Source organism: Amblyraja radiata, chromosome 1 (genome assembly GCF_010909765.2).
Source record: "Amblyraja radiata isolate CabotCenter1 chromosome 1, sAmbRad1.1.pri, whole genome shotgun sequence".
NCBI classification, from domain to species: Eukaryota; Metazoa; Chordata; class Chondrichthyes; order Rajiformes; family Rajidae; genus Amblyraja; species Amblyraja radiata.
This window is the reverse complement of record NC_045956.1, coordinates 145,566,849-145,585,350: the sequence shown is the minus strand read 5'-3', so window position 1 is coordinate 145,585,350 and position 18,502 is coordinate 145,566,849.

Here is an 18,502-nt window from a genome sequence, read left to right as displayed (position 1 = left end):
ATTTTAAAAAAATGTCGTAAACAGCCTCCCTGCTGTTACCCTGTCAATTTCACTTGGCATCTAATTATGGTTCAATAGTATTGCCTCTTATTCTTCTAAGATCCAGTGAATTTAAGCCAATTTTCATCTGTTCTAATGTGACAACCAAGTTCCTCACTATGCTGTCAGTGCAGAAATGTCTGATGTGAAGAATCACTTTATGTGGCATACATTCCAAAATTGTATTGGGAATTTAGTTAGAACTTTAACTGCAGTTTGATCTTCAATATATTTTTCTTTAAAAAAACTATTTATGTTGTGGCAAGAGGAGCATTTTATTATTTCTCGTAAGGGGTTCACCTAATTCCATGTTATGAATCCAGGTTGGCACGTTGGCGCAGCAGTAGCGTTGCTGCCTGACAGCGCCAGAGAGCCAGGTTCGATCCTTACTACGGGTGCTGTCTGTACGGAGTTTGTACATTCTCGCCATGATCATGTGGGTTTTCCCCGGGTGTTCCAGTTTCCTCACACACTCCAAAGACATACAGATTTGTATGTTGCAGGAAGGAACCGCCGATGCTGGTTTGCACCGAAGATAAACATAAAAATGCTGGAATAACTCAGTGGGATAGGCAGCATCTCTGGATAGAAGGAATGGGTGATGTTTCAGTTTAATTCAGACACTTCAGACTGAAGAAGGGTCTCGATCCGAAACATCACCCATTCTTTTTATCCAGATAAGCTGCCTGTCCCACTGAGTTATTCCAGCATTTTGTGTCTATCGGCTTTGTAGGTTAATTGGCTTTGGTAAAAATTGTAGATTGTCCCAAGAGTGTAGGATAGTGCTACTGCCTGGGGATTACTGGTTGGCGTGGACTCAGTGGGCCGAAGGGCCTGTTTCTGTGCTGTATCTCTAAACTAAACTAAACTAATAAATGCTCTCCCACTCCATAATTTAATGACAGCATGGAATCATAAAGATTTCCTAATTCCTCACCGATTTTGGCTCCCAATGGTGGCACGATTTCATCATCACAACCTCACTGAGAGTGAAGTGTCACATGTGCACTTTTATTCATCCATAAAGTAAGAGTAACAAAGGTAAAAATAGCATAAAACAAAGAGCTGGAGGAACTCGGCGGGTTAGGCAGCACCTGTGGAGGGAAATGGACAGCCGATGATTTGGGTCAGGACCATTCTTCAGACTTCTGAAGGAAAAGACAGGATTTATTGCCAATCCCCAACAGCTTTTGATAAGATGGCTGTGGGCTGCCTACTTGAACTGCTGGAATCCTTACAATTGTGATGGATATTCACTATCGAGGCTGAAAGGGCTTTGTGTTAATCTCAGTTTTCAAACACACAAAAAATATTTAAAGGCTTTTTGCTAATCTCAGTTTTCTAACAAAAAACCTTTTAACATATCAACTGAAGCTGACCGAGCTCCAAACAGCTTTTAGCCAGCATTTGAGGCTGGCCCTAGGTTCAAAGGGATTATTGTGGATTAATATAAATGCATATCTTTTTCCTCACTATCAAGAGAAACATTACTGATCCGTTACATTATTAAGAAATGAATCACCCATACCAAGGACCGATGAAAGATAAAGAACCTTGAGGTACACGTTACAAGGAATGTTGTGTTATTAAAAGAAAAGATAAGGCCCACATAGACTTAATTAAATCATACCATCTACATAGTCTGGCCATTGCAATCCTCACATATATAGATCATGTAATTACTAGACACAACACTATAAACAAGTATGAGATAGGAAAGTGTTTAAGGAGTTGGAATTATGAGTCAGAAGAAACAAATACAAGGCATACAATGTGCTCACTGCTCAGTCTCTGTCATTGGCAAATAACCGGTTAATCTACAACTTTTTGTATGTATTTCTAATATTGTAAGAAATTGTGCTTGTTTTTGGAAATCCTTTATCAATTATAACCTTTGTAAAAATTATTCCTCATAATTAAATGTTTCATTTTTTAAAAAGAAATACAACTGTGTTTACCATTTTTTGTTAGCTGGGAGGGGGACCCACCACTCAGAATAGTGATTAATGACAGCTAATCCCATTCAGAAAAAGAGACTTAAAGCACTAAATAAATTAGTCTTTAAGTAAATTATACTGTAGCTTGATTCAGTACAACTCTTCAGTACAAGAGTTCTGTGCATCTGAGCTGGGATCTTCAGGGAGTGGTATTAAACTGAAGTTTTGCTTTCACTCCCAGGAGGATGTGAAAGATCTTACAGCATAAATTTGAAGCATTGCAAGTTTGGGAGGAGTTGTCAAAGAAATATTATTGTCATGAGAGTTCATGCAAGGAACTTTGTAATTGTATGTACTGCACAAGTTGGTTAAAGTATGTTTACCGCCTCTCTCTCTCTCTCTCTCTCTCTCTCTCTCTCTCTCTCTCTCTCTCTCTCTCTCTCTCCATCACGTCCTCTCTCTCCCCCTATCACACACACACATACACACAAATGCAGTCACATAGGTGCCCACGCACCTACAGTATACACAGACGCATGTTCTATATGGAAAATATTCAGCTTATACTTAGAGGTAGCAGCTGACCATTCCACATAGATTTCCCCATATCAAGATCCACTGTACTGTTGTGAGTAGATGTGCTAAAATCTACACTCTGTGGGGTTGAACTGCAGCGCACAACATTAATAACGAACATGTTGTAACATTCAGATGAAGTTCTCTTCCTGCTGTTCTAACCACGCCATTAACCTACTGTATTTAGAGAGCAAAGATTTTTTTCCAACTAGATGCATTAACCTTTGTTACTAATATTATACAGTACATTTCAAAACCATTAAATCTATTGAAAAGTGTATTATTGTGTGTACTTTAGCATGTCACATGATGTGCTTCCTCACTTCCAGCATTTCAAACTGCGGCTTTGCTCTTCATTATTATTTCCATTGCTACAACAACAAAAAAAAGATTTTAATACCAAAGTATATAATTTGAACACATAATTTGGAATGCTAACAATGTTTAAATTTCTTTAAGCCATGCATTTAAATATTGTACAACTTTTGCTACAAGTCTTACGTTTTCTGGTTCAAGTCCCATTCTAGAGACCTCAGAGCTCAAAAAGCTAGTGTGTACAAGGAAATGCTGGTTTACACCGAATATAGACACAAAATGCTGGAGTAACTCAATGGTTCAGACAACATCTGGTGACGTTTCTGGTCGAGACCTGTCTTAGGACTCAGTGGGGGCCTTTCCTAAAGTCTCATGATAGAGATTTGTGTGCAAAATTAAAACATGTGGTTGCGCACAGCGTATAAGATTGTTAAGGGTTTGGACACGCTAGAGGCAGGAAACATGTTCCCGATGTTGTGGGTCCAGAACCAGGGGCCACAGTTTAAGAATTAGGGAAGGCCATTTAGAACGGAGACGAGGAAACACTTTTTCTCACAGAGAGCTGTGAGTCTGCGGAATTCTCCACCTCAGAGGGTGGTGGAGGCCGGTTCTCTGGATACTTTCAAGAGAGAGCTAGATAGAGCTCTTAAAGATAGCAGAGTCATGGGGATATGGGGAAAAGGCAGGAACGGGTTACTGATTGGGGATGATCAGCCATGATCACATTGAATGGCGGTGCTGGCTCGAAGGGCCGAATGGCCTACTCCGGGACCTATTGTCTATTGTCTATTGACTGTAAATTGGTTGATAGCGGGTGGCACGATGGTGCAGCGTGGGTTTTCTCCGAGTTCTTCGGTTTCCACCCACACTCCAAAGACGTACAGGTTTGTAGGTTAATTGGCTTGGTAACGTTGTAAATTGTCCCTAGTGTGTGTAGGATAGTGTTAATTTGTAGGGATCGCTGATAGGCGCGGACTCGGTGGGCCAAAGGTCCTGTTTCCACGCTGTATCTCTAAACGCTAAACTAAGCAGACATTGTTTCGGATCAATGAGCCTTTCCCAGGGTTAGAGATGTGAATGTATTGCAGGGATCAGTGATTGCATCCCAGTTGTTCACATTGATTTCAATGCAGGAACCAAATGCAATATTTCTAAGTTTTTCAATAATTTGAAATTAAATGGGATTGTGATTGGTGAGGAAGATGTAATGAACCTAAAAGACAAAACGGATTGATTGTGAGCAAATGGCAGATGCAATAAAATATGAAAAAATATAAGATTATTCAGTTTGAAAGGGAAAACAGAAAACTACGGGTGCTGTCTGCACAGAGTTTGTACAATGTCCCTGTGACCACTTGATTTTCTCCAGGTGCTCCAGCTCCCTCCCCTAATCCTAAAATGTTTGTGGTCTAATTGACTTCTGTAAAATCTTAAATTGTCCCCAGAGTGTAAGATAGTGCTAGTATATGGGATGATTGCTGGTCGGCTGATGTGGACTCGTTAGGCCAAAAGACCTGTTGCCCCGCTGTATCCCTCAAGTATAAAGGGTAAAGTATTAAGAATAAGTACGGGGCAAGTTTTGTTACACAGATACACTGCCAGGCGTAATAATGGAAGTAGATATGAGAGTTGCATTTATAAATCTTTTAAATAGACAAATGGATATGCATGGGGTGGAAGGATCAAGATCATGTGTGGGCAGATGAGGTTACTTTACCTTGGCAATGTTGTCCAAGGCCTTTTCCTGTGCTGTACCTTTCTATGTTTAGTGTTCAAAGATGCCCCAGCTAAGTTAATTCCATTTGCCAACATTTGCCCATATCCTTCAAAACCTTTCCTAAACCTGTCAAAATGTCTTTAAATGTTGTTATTGTATTTGCCTCAACTACGTCCGCTGGAAGCTCATTCCATATAACCATATAACCATGTATATTTTAATTCTGGGAGCATTGTAAGAAATGTGGATGAGTTTAGAGCCTGGATTGACACCTGGAAGTATGATGTTGTGGCGATTAGTGAAACATGGTTGCAGGATGGCTGTGATTGGAAACTAAATATTCCAGGATTTCGTTGCTTCAGGTGTGATAGAATTGGAGGGGCAAGAGGTGGAGGTGTTGCATTGCTTGTCAGGGAAGATATTACCGCAGTGCTTTGGCAGGAGAGATTAGAGGGCTCGTCCAGGGAGCCCATTTGGGTGGAACTGAGAAATTGGAAAGGTGTAGCAACACTTATAGGGGTGTATTATAGACTGCCTAATGGGGAGCAAAAATTGGAAGAGCAAATATGTAAGGAGATAGCAGATATTAGTAGTAAGCACAAGGTAGTGATTGTGGGAGATTTCAATGTTCCACACATAGACTGGGAAACACATTCTGTAAAAGGGCTGGATGGTTTGGAGTTTGTAAAATGTGTGCAGGATAGTTTTATGCAGCAATACATAGAGGTACCTACTAGAGAAGGGGCGGTGCTGGACCTCCTGTTAGGAAATGAGGGGTCAGGTGGCAGAGGTATGTGTTGGGGAGCACTTCGGGTCCAGTGATCACAATACCATTAGTTTCAATATAATTATGGAGAAGGTCAGAACTGGACCTAGGGTTGAGATTTTTGATTGGAGAAAGGCTAACTTTGAGGAGATGCAAAAGGATTCAAAAGGAGTGAACTGGGACATTTTGTTTTATGGGAAGAATGTAGTAGAGAAATGGAAGACATTTAAAGGTGACATTTTAAGAGTACAGAATCTTTATGTCCCTGTTCGGTTGAAAGGAAAGAGTAATAAAGAGCCATGGTTTTCAAGGGAAATTGGACACGGTTCAGAAAAAGAGAGAGATCTACAATAATTATAGGCAGCATGGAGTAAATGAGGTGCTTGAGTAGTATAAAGAATGTAAAAATAATCTTAAGAAATAAATTAGAAAAGCTAAAAGAAGATATGAGGTTGCTTTGGCGTAAGGTGAAAGTAAATCCAAAGGGTTTCTACAGCTATATTAAAAGTATAAGGATAACAAGGGATTAAATTGGTCCATTAGAGAGTCTGAGTGGACAGCTATCTGCAGAGCCAAAAGAGATGGGGGGAGATATTGAACAATTTATTTTCTTTGGTATTCACCAAGGAGAAGGATATTGAATTATGTGAGGTAAGGGAAAAAAGTAGGGTAGCTATAGAAACTATGAAGATCAAAGAAGGTTATTCGGTTTTATCATTTAAAAATAAATTGGATAGTTATATGGATGGGAAAGGAATGGAGGGTTATGGTCTGAGCGCAGGTATATGGGACTAGGGGAGATTATGTGTTCGGCACGGACTAGAAGGGTCGAGATGGCCTGTTTCCGTGCTGTAATTGTTATATGGTTATTTATATGGTTATAAGAGGAAGTACACTATTGAAAAAATATGAAAGTGGATAAGTCTCCTGGTCCTGACAGGATATTCCCAAGGACATTGAGGGAAGTTAGTGTACAAATAGCAGGGGCTATGACAGAAATATTTCAAATGTCATTAGAAACGGGAATGGTGCGGGAGGATTGGCGTACTGCGCATGTTGTTCCATTGTTTAAAAGGGTTCTAAGAGTAAACCTAGCAATTATAGACCTGTTACTTTGACGTCAGTGGTGGGCAAATTAATGGAAAGGATACTTAGAGATAATATATATAATCATCTGGATAAACAGGGTCTGATTAGGAACAGTCAACATGGATTTGTGCCTGGAAGGTCATGTTTGACTAATCTTCTTGAATTTTTTGAAGAGGTTACTAGGGAAATTGATGAGGGTAAAGCATTGGATGTTGTCTATATGGACTTCAGTAAGGCCTTTGACAAGGTTCCACATGGAAGGTTGGTTAAGAAGGTTCAATTGTTGGGTATTAATAGTGGAGTAGCAAGATGGATTCAACAGTGGCTGAATGGGGGATGCCAGAGGGTAATGATGGATAATTGTTTGTCAGATTGGAGGCCGGTGACTAGTAGGGTGCCTCAGGGATCTGTGTTGGGTCCACTGTTGTTTGTCATATACATCAATGATCTGGATAATGGTGTGGGAAATTGGATTAGTAAGTATGCAGATGATACTAAGATAGGTGGGGTTGTGGATAATGAAGTAGATTATCAAAGTCTACAGAGAGATTTATGCCATTTGGAAGAGTGGGCTGAAAGATGGCAGATGGAGTTTAATGCTGATAAGTGTGAGGTGCTACATCTTGGCAGGACAAATCAAAATAGGATGTACATGGTAAATGGTAGAGAATTGAGGAATGCAGTATAACAGAGGGATCTAGGAATAACTGTGCATAGTCCCTGATGGTGGAATCTCATGTAGATAGGGTGGTAAGGAAAGCTTTTGGTGTGCTGGATTTTATAAATCAGAGCATTGAGTATAGAAGTTGGGATGTAATGTTAAAATTGTACAAGGCATTGGTGAGGCCAATTATGGAATATGGCGTACAATTCTGGTCGCCAAATTATAGGAAAGATGCCAACAAAATCGAGAGAGTACAGAGGAGATTTACTAGAATGTTGCCTGGGTTTCAGCACCTAAGTTACAGAGAAAGGTTGAACAAGATAGGTCTTTATTCTTTGGAGTGCAGAAGGTTAAGGGGGGGCTTGATAGAGGTCTTTAAAATTATGAGAGGGATAGACAGAGTTGACGTGGATAAGCTTTTTCCATTGAGAGTTGGGAAGATTCAAACAAGAGGACATGATTTGAGAATTAAGGGACAAAAGTTTAGGGGAAACATCAGGGGGAACTTCTTTACTCAGAGAGTGGTAGCTGTGTGGAATGAGCTTCCAGTGGAAGTGGTGAAGGCAGGTTTGTTTTTATCATTTAAAAATAAATTGGATAGGTATATGGACGGGAAAGGAATGGATGATTATGGTCTGAGTGCAGGTAGATGGGACTAGGTGAGAGTTAAGGGCCTGTCCCACCAGCATGTGACTGCATGCAGCGAGCACGACCAAACCGGAAGCGGGGGCCGCGCGGAGGTCGAGTGAGTGACGTGAAGTTCGAGCGAAGTCCGCGGGAAGTAGAATTTCATTGTTCTATCTGGGACACATGACAATAAACTCTCTTGACTTGACTTGACTATATCTGTTGCACTCCACCAATCATGTCTTACCTCTCTATCTACCATAGAGTGGCCAGACGGAAGCCACTACTCAGTAAAAGGCACATGACAGCCTGCTTAGAGTTCGCCAAAAGGCACCTAAAGGAAACAAGATTCTTTTAATTTTTTTTTAATTTTTATTTTATTAGAAATAAGTACAGTCATATAGAAACATAGAAAATAGGTGCAGGAGTAGGCCATTCAGCCCTTCGAGCCTCCACCGCCATTCAATATGATCATGGCTGATCATGGCACCAAAGTGCCTAATATATATTTTCATAATACATTTTATGCACAACTTCTTTTTTTTTTGTTACATTGAAAAAAGATTAGAATAAGAAAAAGAAGTTAAATAGTAAAGGATAGAAAGATGTGAAATGTATAGTGTGTGAAGAAAGAAAACGAGTAAATGAAGAAAGTTGAGAAAGAGAAAATAGAAAAAAATAAAATAAAATAAAAAAAAGGAGATCATTATTTATAATCTTGACCAACCCTCGTCCAGTCCTGAAACAGTTATTTTTTACAATTGTGTTGCACCATATGATTCCAAAAAAATGACGAATGGAGACCAACTCGTTATGAATTGGTCTGATTTATCCATTAGGAGGAATCGCATTTCCTCAAGATGAGCAGTGTCCAACATACTTGCAATCCACATTTTAAGCGTTGGTATTGATGTACCCTTCCAAAATTTAAGTATTAATTTTTTTGCTATTATTAAACCATAGTTAAAGAATAGATTTTGAGATGTGTTCAATTTATTCCCATCTTCCATTACGCCAAATATAATCATTTCAGTATTAGGTTCCATTCTTGTCTTGAATAATTTTGTAAATATTTCAAAAATATCATTCCAAAATCTATAAAGTTTTATGCAGGAAATTAAGGAGTGCATTATAGTTGCATTTTGGGCTAGACATTTATCACAAGTGGCGGATATATTTGGATAAAATTTGTTCAATCTTGTTTTTGAATAATATAATCTATGTACAATTTTAACTTTAATTAGATTATGTCTTACATTAATTGAACATTTGTGAATATATATCAAGTATTTTTCCCATGTAACCTTCGTGATTTTTATCATTAGTTTCAACAAGATTCTTTAGTCTGATGAAACCAAGATTGAACTCTTTGGGCTGAATGCCAAGCGTCAAGTCTGGAGGAAACCATGCACCACTAATCACCTGGCCAATATCCTAACTATGGTGAAGCATGGTGGTGGCAGCATAAAGCTGTGGGGATGTTTTTCAGCAGCAGGAACTGGGAGACTAGTCAGGATCGAGGGAAAGATGAACGGAGCAAAGTACAGAGAGATCCTTGATGAAAACCTGCTCCAGAGCGTTCTGGACCTCGGATTGGGATGGAGGTTCATCTTCCCACAGGACAACGACCCAAAGCACACAGTCAAGACAATGCAGAAGTGGCTTCGTGACAAGTCTGTGAACGTCATTGAGTGGCCCAGCCAGAGCCCGGACTTGAATCCATTTGAACATCTCTGGAGGGACCTGAAAATAGCTGTGCATCGATGTTCCCCATCCAACCTGACAGAGCTTGAGAGGATCTGCAGAGAAGAATGGGAGAAATTACCCAATTACAGGTGTGCCAAGCTTGTAGCATCATACCCAAGAAGGCTTGAGGTTGTAATCGCTGCCAAAGTTGCCTTAACGAAGTATTGAGTATAGGGTCTGAATACTTATGTAAATGTTATATTTCACTTATTTCTTTTTAATTACGTTGCAAAAATTTCTAAACACCTGTTTTCACTTTTTTTATAACGGGGTATTGTGAGTGGATTGATGATTAAAAAAAAGAATTTAATCCATTTTAGAATGAGGCTGTAATGTAACAAAATGTGGAAAAAATGAAGGGGTCTGAATACTTTCCGAATGCACAGTACAATATTAGGTTGGCAGTGGGGTATCTGGAGGAATAGTAGTGGGTGCTGAAAACTACTGGACACAATTGGTGCACGGTGGCACAGCGGTAGAGTTGCTGCCTTTCAGCACCACGGACACGAGTTTGATCCTGACAACCAGTGCTGTCTGTACGGAGTTTGTACGTTCTCCCCGTGATCTGCATGGGTTTTCTCCGGGGTTTCCGGTTTGCTCCCACACGCCAAAGATGTACAGGTTTGTAGTTAATTGGTTTGGTATAATTGGAAATTGGCCCTTGTGCGTCTAGGGCAGTGTTAAGGGCCTGTCCCACTTACGTGTCCTTGGCACAGAAATGACGCGACTTCGTGGTCACGTTGAGTCGCAATGGTTCCGCGAAGGTTGGGAGTGATTACATGCGTAAGCACAGCTGTCTGGAGCGCGTGACGTTATTTGACGATGGACACAAAGCTGGAGTAACTCAGCGGGACCGGCAGCATCTCTGGAGAGAAGCAATGGGTGACGTTTCGTGTCGAAACTCTTTTTCAGTCTGAAAAGAAGGGTCTTGACCTGAAACGTCACCCATTGCTTCTCTCCAGAGATGCTGCCGGTCCCACTGAGTTACTCCTGCATTTTGTGTCTATCATCAATTTGCTTGGCCCCACTCTGGGAGTAGAAGTGGGGGCGGATCCGGGTCACAACGGCCGTGAGCCCCAGGCGGAGTTCGGCGATCGTCTGCCTGCTTCTGCTGCTGTTGAAGGTGAGACATTGCGTCGCGCCAAGGTCTTGGGCCTGTCCCACTTTGTCCGTCAGTTCCGCAACAGGCCGTTGACGCGCAAAGATTTTGTTCACAACAAAAGTTTCTGAGCCCCGTGCGATGTCGCGCACAACTACATACCCCTCCGTGCTTCTAAGTGGGACCGGCCCTATGTGGCCATATGCTGCCCATACGCCTCAACGCGACCACGAGGTTGCGTAATTTTCGTGCCAACGATACGTAAGTGGGACATGCCCTTTAGTGTGCGAGGATTGCAGGTCGGTGCGGATTCGGTGGGTCGAAGGGCCTGTTTCTGTGCTGTATCTCTAAACTATACTAAACTAAACCAAAATACAGATCCAGAACAATTCAACTTGAGCCTTGTTTACATTTATGGGAGGATACAAAGGTCACACAGAGCCAATTGAAAGATGGGGAGGGGAGTTTTCTCAGTAATCTGTCCAATATTTATCCTGCAGTCAATTCATTTGATCTTATTTCCAAACTGCTGCTGTGTGCACAGCTCTGCTGCTGTTCTTCCTGACTACAAGTGTCCACATTTGAAAATGATTTCATTGGCTGTCGAGTCCCTTATGATAATGTGAAATGAAAATGGATTTATATTCATATACACAAATAAATTCAATTTTTTATATGCGAATATAATGTTCTGTTTGAATTACAGAATCCATAAAACTGTTGAAATGACTTCGAGGCCATAAAGCGACACCAACTGCAGCACATATTTTAAGGAACAGATAAAATATTTTCAGCAAAAAAAAACTGCTGAGTGTTTTTTGCTCAAGATTCCAGCATCTGCAATCTGTGTCTCTATGTTTTCAACTCTGCAGGTAGTGCATGCACTTCGTTTAGGTTTCAGCATTACATTTCCCACACATACAGAACATAGAGCAGTACAGGCACTTTGACCCACCATGATTGTGCTGAACATAATGTCAAATTAAAGTAATTCCTTCCAGATAGATCACTACACCACAGGATCAGGCCTTTTTGCCCACAATCAAGGAGCCAAATCTAATGCCAAGTCCAACTCTTAGTTGCCTGCCTAAAACCCATGTTCCTCCATTCCCTTCATATCCATGTGCCTATCCAAAAGTATCTTTAATACCACTATCATATCTGGCTCCATCATCACCTGCAGCAATGTGTTCCAAACACTCAACACCCTTTGTGTAAAAAAAGTTGCCCACACATCTCCTTTAAACTTGCCCCCGCTCAACTTAAAGCTATGCTCTCATTTGATATGTCTGTCCTGGGAAATAGATTCTGACTGTCTATCAAAACTATGCCTCACATCATTTCTACCAGGTCTCCCCGCAACCTCTGCCATTCCAGACAAATGCTACCCATCATTCCAACTTCTCCTTGAGGTTAATACCCCACTAATCCAGGCATCAATCTGGTAAACTTCCTCTGCACCATTTCAAAAACCTTCAGATCATTCCTGCAATGGGGTGACCAAAACTGCATACAATACTCCATAAAGTCCAATAAACCTGCTTCAAGACTTCTTGATTATTTTTCTAATGCCTTGACTATTGAAGGCAAGCATACCATATGCCATCTTTACCACTCTTTTTTAATTGTGTTGCCAATTTAGAATATAGAATAGAATAGAATATGTTTATTGTCATTGCACAAAACTGAGCAACAAAATTCCATCTGCTTCTCCTCCGTTAAAAGAAATACAACACAACAACCAATACACATATGTACAGTTAATAGTAAAATAATAGATACATTTTTAAAAAAGTTTAAAAGAATTTAGCGGTATTCCTCAAAGTTACTTCTTGCTTCCCAGTGTTCACTATTGGAGTTAAGCTCTTTTACCGCACATGGGTAAAAACTATTTTTTAGTCTACCGGTGCGAGCCTGCAGAGACCTGAGTCGCCTCCCCGAGGGTAGCAGAGTAAAAATGTGGTTGGCAGGGTGGGATGTGTCCTTCTTGATATTTATGGCCCTGCGCAAGCATCGGGCCTTGTATATGTCATCCAAGGAGGGCAGGTTAGCGTCTGTAATGCGCTGCGCAGTTTTTATAATTCCCTGCAGCGCCCTCCTCTCAGCCACAGTACAGCTGGCAAACCACACCAGGATTCCGTAGGTGAGGATACTTTCCACGGCGCATCGATAGAAGGACAGCAGCAGCGGCTGTGAGACGTTAGCTCTCCGTAGAGACCTCAGGAAATACAGCCGCTGATGAGACTTCTTCAAGAGAGTGACGGTGTTCATTTGCCATTTAAGGTCCTGAGAGATGTTTATTCCCAGGAACCTAAAGTCGTTGACTCTCTCCACCATGTCTCCTTTGATGTATAAGGGAGCAGGTTCAGGAAGTAGACACAATAGTGGCATTTCAGAGACTTTTGGATAGGCACATGGATAGGCAGGTAATGGGGCGATATGGTAGCTGTGCAGGCGGTTCAGCTTTGGTCTTGATTTCATGTTCGGCATGGACATTGTGGGCCGAGGGGCCTATTCCTGTGCTGTGCTGTTCTATTTTGTATGTTTTATATCAAGAACACTACGAGAAGCTAGAGAAAATTTGTAAGAGTCCTGGCTAAAAATCATCATTGGATACAGCCGTGGTGCCAGTAGACAGGAGACGTAATAGACAGTAGACAGGGGTGTCTGAAGAAGGGTCCCGACCCGGAACCTCGCCTATTGCGTCTCTCCATAGATGCTGCCCTACCCGCTGAGTTTCTCCAGCATTTTTGTCTACCTTCGATTGTTCCAGCATCTGCAGTTCTTTCTTAAACAAAGGAGGGTAATAATGTTGTGCCTCTATTTCAAAAAGGCTACAAAGAAAAACCTGAGAACTGTAGGTCATTAAAATTAAGAAATAAGACATACATGCATTTGGAAAGACAGAGGGTTAATTATGGATAGGAAGCATGCTTTTTATGCGTTCGAGATCAAGTCCCAGGAATTTATTGCGTTTTTGAAAAATGTAAAAAGAAGGTTGATGATATCAGGGTTTTGGATGTATGTGGACTTCAGCGAGGCTTTTGATTAGTGACGAGGATGATAAATAGGATGAATACGCAGAGTCATTTACTTAGAGCAGGGGAATCAATAGCTAGAGGGTATGGATTTAATTTTGGATCGTTTGTCCAACCTCTCCTGATAACTAATAACCCCTAACCCATGCAGCATCCTGGTCAATCTTTCCTGCACCCCCTCCAAAGCATTCGCATTCTTCCTGCAATGGAATGATCAGAACTGAAGCCATATTTCATGATAAGCTAGGGAAACGCAGATTGGAAATCCCAAACAGCAACTCTTAATAGCTGCAGGTCATTTTTGACATTTCCCCACTAATCTAAAATGACTGGACAAAAGTAAAGAGATAGAATTTCTTTCAATTTAATGAAGCTGTTTCAGAGATATGGCTGAAGTGAAATACCATTTCTTGGAATGCATGCCCGGTTCAATAGATTACTGCTGGAAATACAAAAATTAAGTTGATATGAAAGGATAGAAATAAAACGTAGAATAATGTGGTATTGTAGTGATGTTGTGGTATTTTATGTCTGGGCTCATATTTCGTTCCAATAAAGTCATCAATATGAGCAAATCAATGTTGTTAAACCCTCAATCAAATACCGCAATTCTGCAGCTATTGTATATTTAGTCTTTTGGGTGGGGGCAGGGGAAGGGGGAAACTAGTCCCTACCTGGTCGGAGAGGTGCCTTCCCTCCAAGCTGCTTCTTCGCCCCCCTCCTTGCGGCCTACCATCGGACTGGAGCGGCCTTTCCTCTCGGGACAGGCCGGGACTGCAGCTTCGGAGGCAGCGCAGCGCAGGGACATCATCACGGAGCGGGCGATGCCTTACTGGGTCGCCGTGCGGTGGGCTCCGGAGTTTTGTGGCCGCCGACTTCAACATCCGAAGAGCTGTGGCAGTGGGCTACCGGCCGCGGGCGGCGCTGGATTTAAAACACCGAAGAGCCTGGGAGATTCAGCCAGCACTGCCTGAGGACTACGGGAGCCACTGTCTCCGGGAAGGAAGCGGCCACTCCAGACATTTCGAAGCCGCTGAGGAGTGTTCACCCGATGCCGGAATTCCAGCTTTCTGGCAAGAGGGTCTGAAAACATCGGACTGGCTGCGGAGGCCACAATAGGCCCGACTATGGGTGAACAGGGGATGGGACTGGACTTTGCTGCCTTCCCCCACAGTGGGAACCATTGTGCGGGGGGATGTTTTTATGTTGTTAAATTCTTTAATGTTGAGTCTTATTTTTTTCGTGTGCTGCATTGGCAAGTCAAATTTCAGTACACCATTTGGTGTATGTGATAATAAATGTCCTTTGTATCCTTGTTTGTATTGTATTTTAACAAAATGATTCTGGCATCATTTGTGATATATCTAAATAAATCGAGTACCTTAAATGGTACAGGTGACAATAAAATACCCTTTGAACCTTTGAAACTTTAAAGTTTGCAGACAACACCAGATTGATGGAGTTACAGACTGTGGGGAAGGCTTCCAAAGTATACAGTAAGATACACATCAACTACAGAAGTGGGCAGAGAAATGGCAGATTAAGTTTAATCTGAGCAAGTGTGAAGTGTGCCACTTTGGGAGGTCGAATGTAAGAGGAAAGTATGCAGTTAATGGCAAGACTTTTAACAGCATTGATGAATAGCATGGTGGTGCAGCGGTAAAGTTGCTGCCTTGCAGCGCCAAAGACGCGGGTTCGACCCCGACGACGGGTGCTGTTTGTACGGAGTTTGTACGTTCTCCCCATGACCACATGGGTTTTATCCGAGATCTTCGGTTTCCGCCCTCACTCCAAAGATGACAGGTTTGTAGGTTAATTGACTTGGGTTTGTATACTTGGTATAAGTGTAAATATCAACAAGCTGCATGATTATTCTCTTGCGGAAGCTGATTTGATTTGATTTGATTCAACTTCATTGTCATTGCACAAATACGAGTACAGGTACAACAAAATGCAGTTTAGCGTCTGGTCAGAGTGCAAGATAGTAGAAATAAAAATACTGGTTAGACAATATGTGCAATGTGGATGAATTAAACTGGTACATAGGCAAATAAATGTATACAAATGGGAGAGTATAAAAGATAGCTAGCATCGGGACTGTGAGTTCAGCAGTGTAATGGTGTTATTGAAAAAGCTGTTCCATAGCCTGCTTGTGCGAGACCTGAAGTTCCTGTACCGCCTCCCTGATGGGAGGAGGGCAAATAGTCCATGGTTAGGGTGAGAGGGGTCCTTGATGATTTTCCCGGCCCGTCTCAGACACCGTTTGCGGTGGAGGGCATCCATGGCAGGGAGCGGGGCACCGATGATGTGCTGAGCGGTTTTCACCACCCGTTGCAGTGCCTTCCTGTCAGCTGAGGTGCAGCTGCTGTACCATACCATGAAGCAGGTGGTCAGGATGCTTTCGATGGTAAAGCGGTAGAAGTTGGACAGGATCTGGGGGGACAGGTGGGCTTTCTTAAGCCACCTCAGAAAGTAGAGGCGCCGCTGCGCCTTTTTGATCAGTTTGGTGGTATTGAGAGACCAGGACAGATCCTCTGAGATATGTATCCCGAGGAATTTGTAGTTGGAGACGCGCTCCACCTCAGTCCCGTTTATGTGGATGGGGGTATGTCAGCCACCTACGGTCTTCCTGAAGTCAACGATGATTTCCTTCGTCTTCTTTGAGTTGAGGACGAGGTTATTATTGGTACACCAGGCTGCCAGGTTCTGGACCTTCTCCCTATAGGCTGATTCGTTATTGTTCCTGATCAGTCCTACCACCGTGGTGTCATCGGACAATTTTATGATGGCGTTGGAGCCATACATAGGGACGTGGTCATGGGTGAAGAGGGAGTAGAGGAGAGGGCTGAGCACACTGTGTTCAGTGTCAGAGTGGAGGAGGTGAGGTTGTTGATCCTAACAGACTGGGGTCTGTTGGTGAGGAAATCCAGTGTCCAATTGCAGAGGGAGGTGGTGATGCCAAGTCCGCTGTGTTTGGTGATCAAGCTGGCGGGGATGACAGTATTAAATGCGGAGCTGAAGTCGATGAACAACAACCTGATGTAGGAGTTGTTGTTGTCCAGGTGGGTCAGGGCAGAGTGTAGGGCTGCAGATATGGCGTCCTCTGTAGACCTGTTGGGCCGGTAGGCAAACTGATGGGGGTCCAGTGTGGGGGGGAGGCTGGCTTTGAGGTGAGCCAAGATCAGCCGCTCACAGCACTTCGCGATGTCGGGGGTGAGTACCACTGGGCGAAAGTCATTGAGACTCCCTGAAGCTGACTGTTTGGGCACTGGCACAATGGTTGAGGTCTTGAGGCAAGTAGGGACGACACCCTGGGCCAGTGACAGATTGAAAATGTCAGTGAAGACCAGGGATAGTTGTCCAGCACATGCCCTGAGCACACGCCCAGGGATGCCATTGGGGCCGGCAGCTTTGTGCTCATTCACTTTGCTCAGTGTGCCTTGTACAGCAGAGGTGGAGAGACTGAGGGGTTGTTCATTCAAGGGTGGGGCAGCTTTGATGGCTGGTGTTTTGTTGTCCCGATCAAAGCGAGCATAGAAGTAGTTTAGCTCGTCAGGAAGGGAGGCGTTGTCTGGGGGGTGGGGGGGGGGGGGGGGTGTGTTAACTTTATTGTAGTCGGCAATGGACTTGATGCCTTGCCACATGCGTCTGGGGTCGGAGTTGTTTTGAAAATGCTCCTCGATCTGCCGTTTGTATTTGAGTTTTGCGCTCCTGATTCCCTTTTTCAGGTTGGCCCTGGATGAGCTGTATCCCTCAGCGTCGCCAGATCTAAAAGCGGCATCGCGAGCCTTCAGCAAGAGTCTGACCTCTCTGCTCATCCACGGCTTCTGATTAGGGAAGGTCTTTATTTGTTTGTGGGTTGTGACGTTGTCGGTGCAGAATTTTATGTAGTCCAAAACGGATGAGGTGTATGTGTTAATGTCCACTTGGGAGTCAAAGGTGGCCTGAGTGGCAAACAGACTCCAGTCTGTTTACTGAAACTGTTCCTGTAGTACAGAGACAGCCCCTTCAGGCCAAACCTTCACTGGAGGAGTAGAAAAATAATAATATAGCTGCTTAGATTCAAACTTGTTACATTGTGTGTATGATTGAGAGTTTGAGCCTTTCAATTTATTCATAGCATATATGAAAATGTTGCTTTAAAAAATAACAGTGGAAATAGATGGTGATTTTGAGAAAGTACCTGTAAAACAATAATGCTTTATGGAAATGCAAGAACACCTTATTGTTGACTGAAATGGGTTGGGCTTCATAAACTACATTAGTAAACGTTTTGATGGCCACAGAAAGAAAGATATGTTGTTCTCAGCAAAATGGTAGAAAAGTTAGAAGATCATATTAATTGTGTCAGAAATTGTCAGAAATTGTGGATCATCACAACTTTGGAACTAAGAATCAGGCAGGACACTCGATGAGCATTCTGCCGCGTTGGAATTATATTGTTGAGGCATGTCCTTCAATGTTTTCTCAGACTTCAACCACTTGTCAAATATCCTTGTGATTAAATAGGTGGACAAATTCAGATCAACAAATTAGTTTATTTGGAGGTGGGATCAAGAAGTTCAAAGGGTGGAGGATGGATCTGCAGTGTGGTGAAAATAGACATAAAATGCTGGAGTAACCCAGCGGGTCAGGTAGCATCTCTGGAGAAAAAGAATAGGTGACAATTCGGGATGGAACCCTTCGTCAGACTGAAAGTAGAAAGGGTTCCAAAGTAGAATCCAGAACATATACACAAGACTGACTCAAATAATTCCTTTAAATGTTGCTGAAGCCTTCCATCAAATATTTGTCAATTTAAAGTGAAAAGCTGTTTTAACTGACAGGAAAAAGAGTGTATATCCTCTGTGCAAGTATAAAGCAAAGTCAACAAAAGCTATTCTGTTACT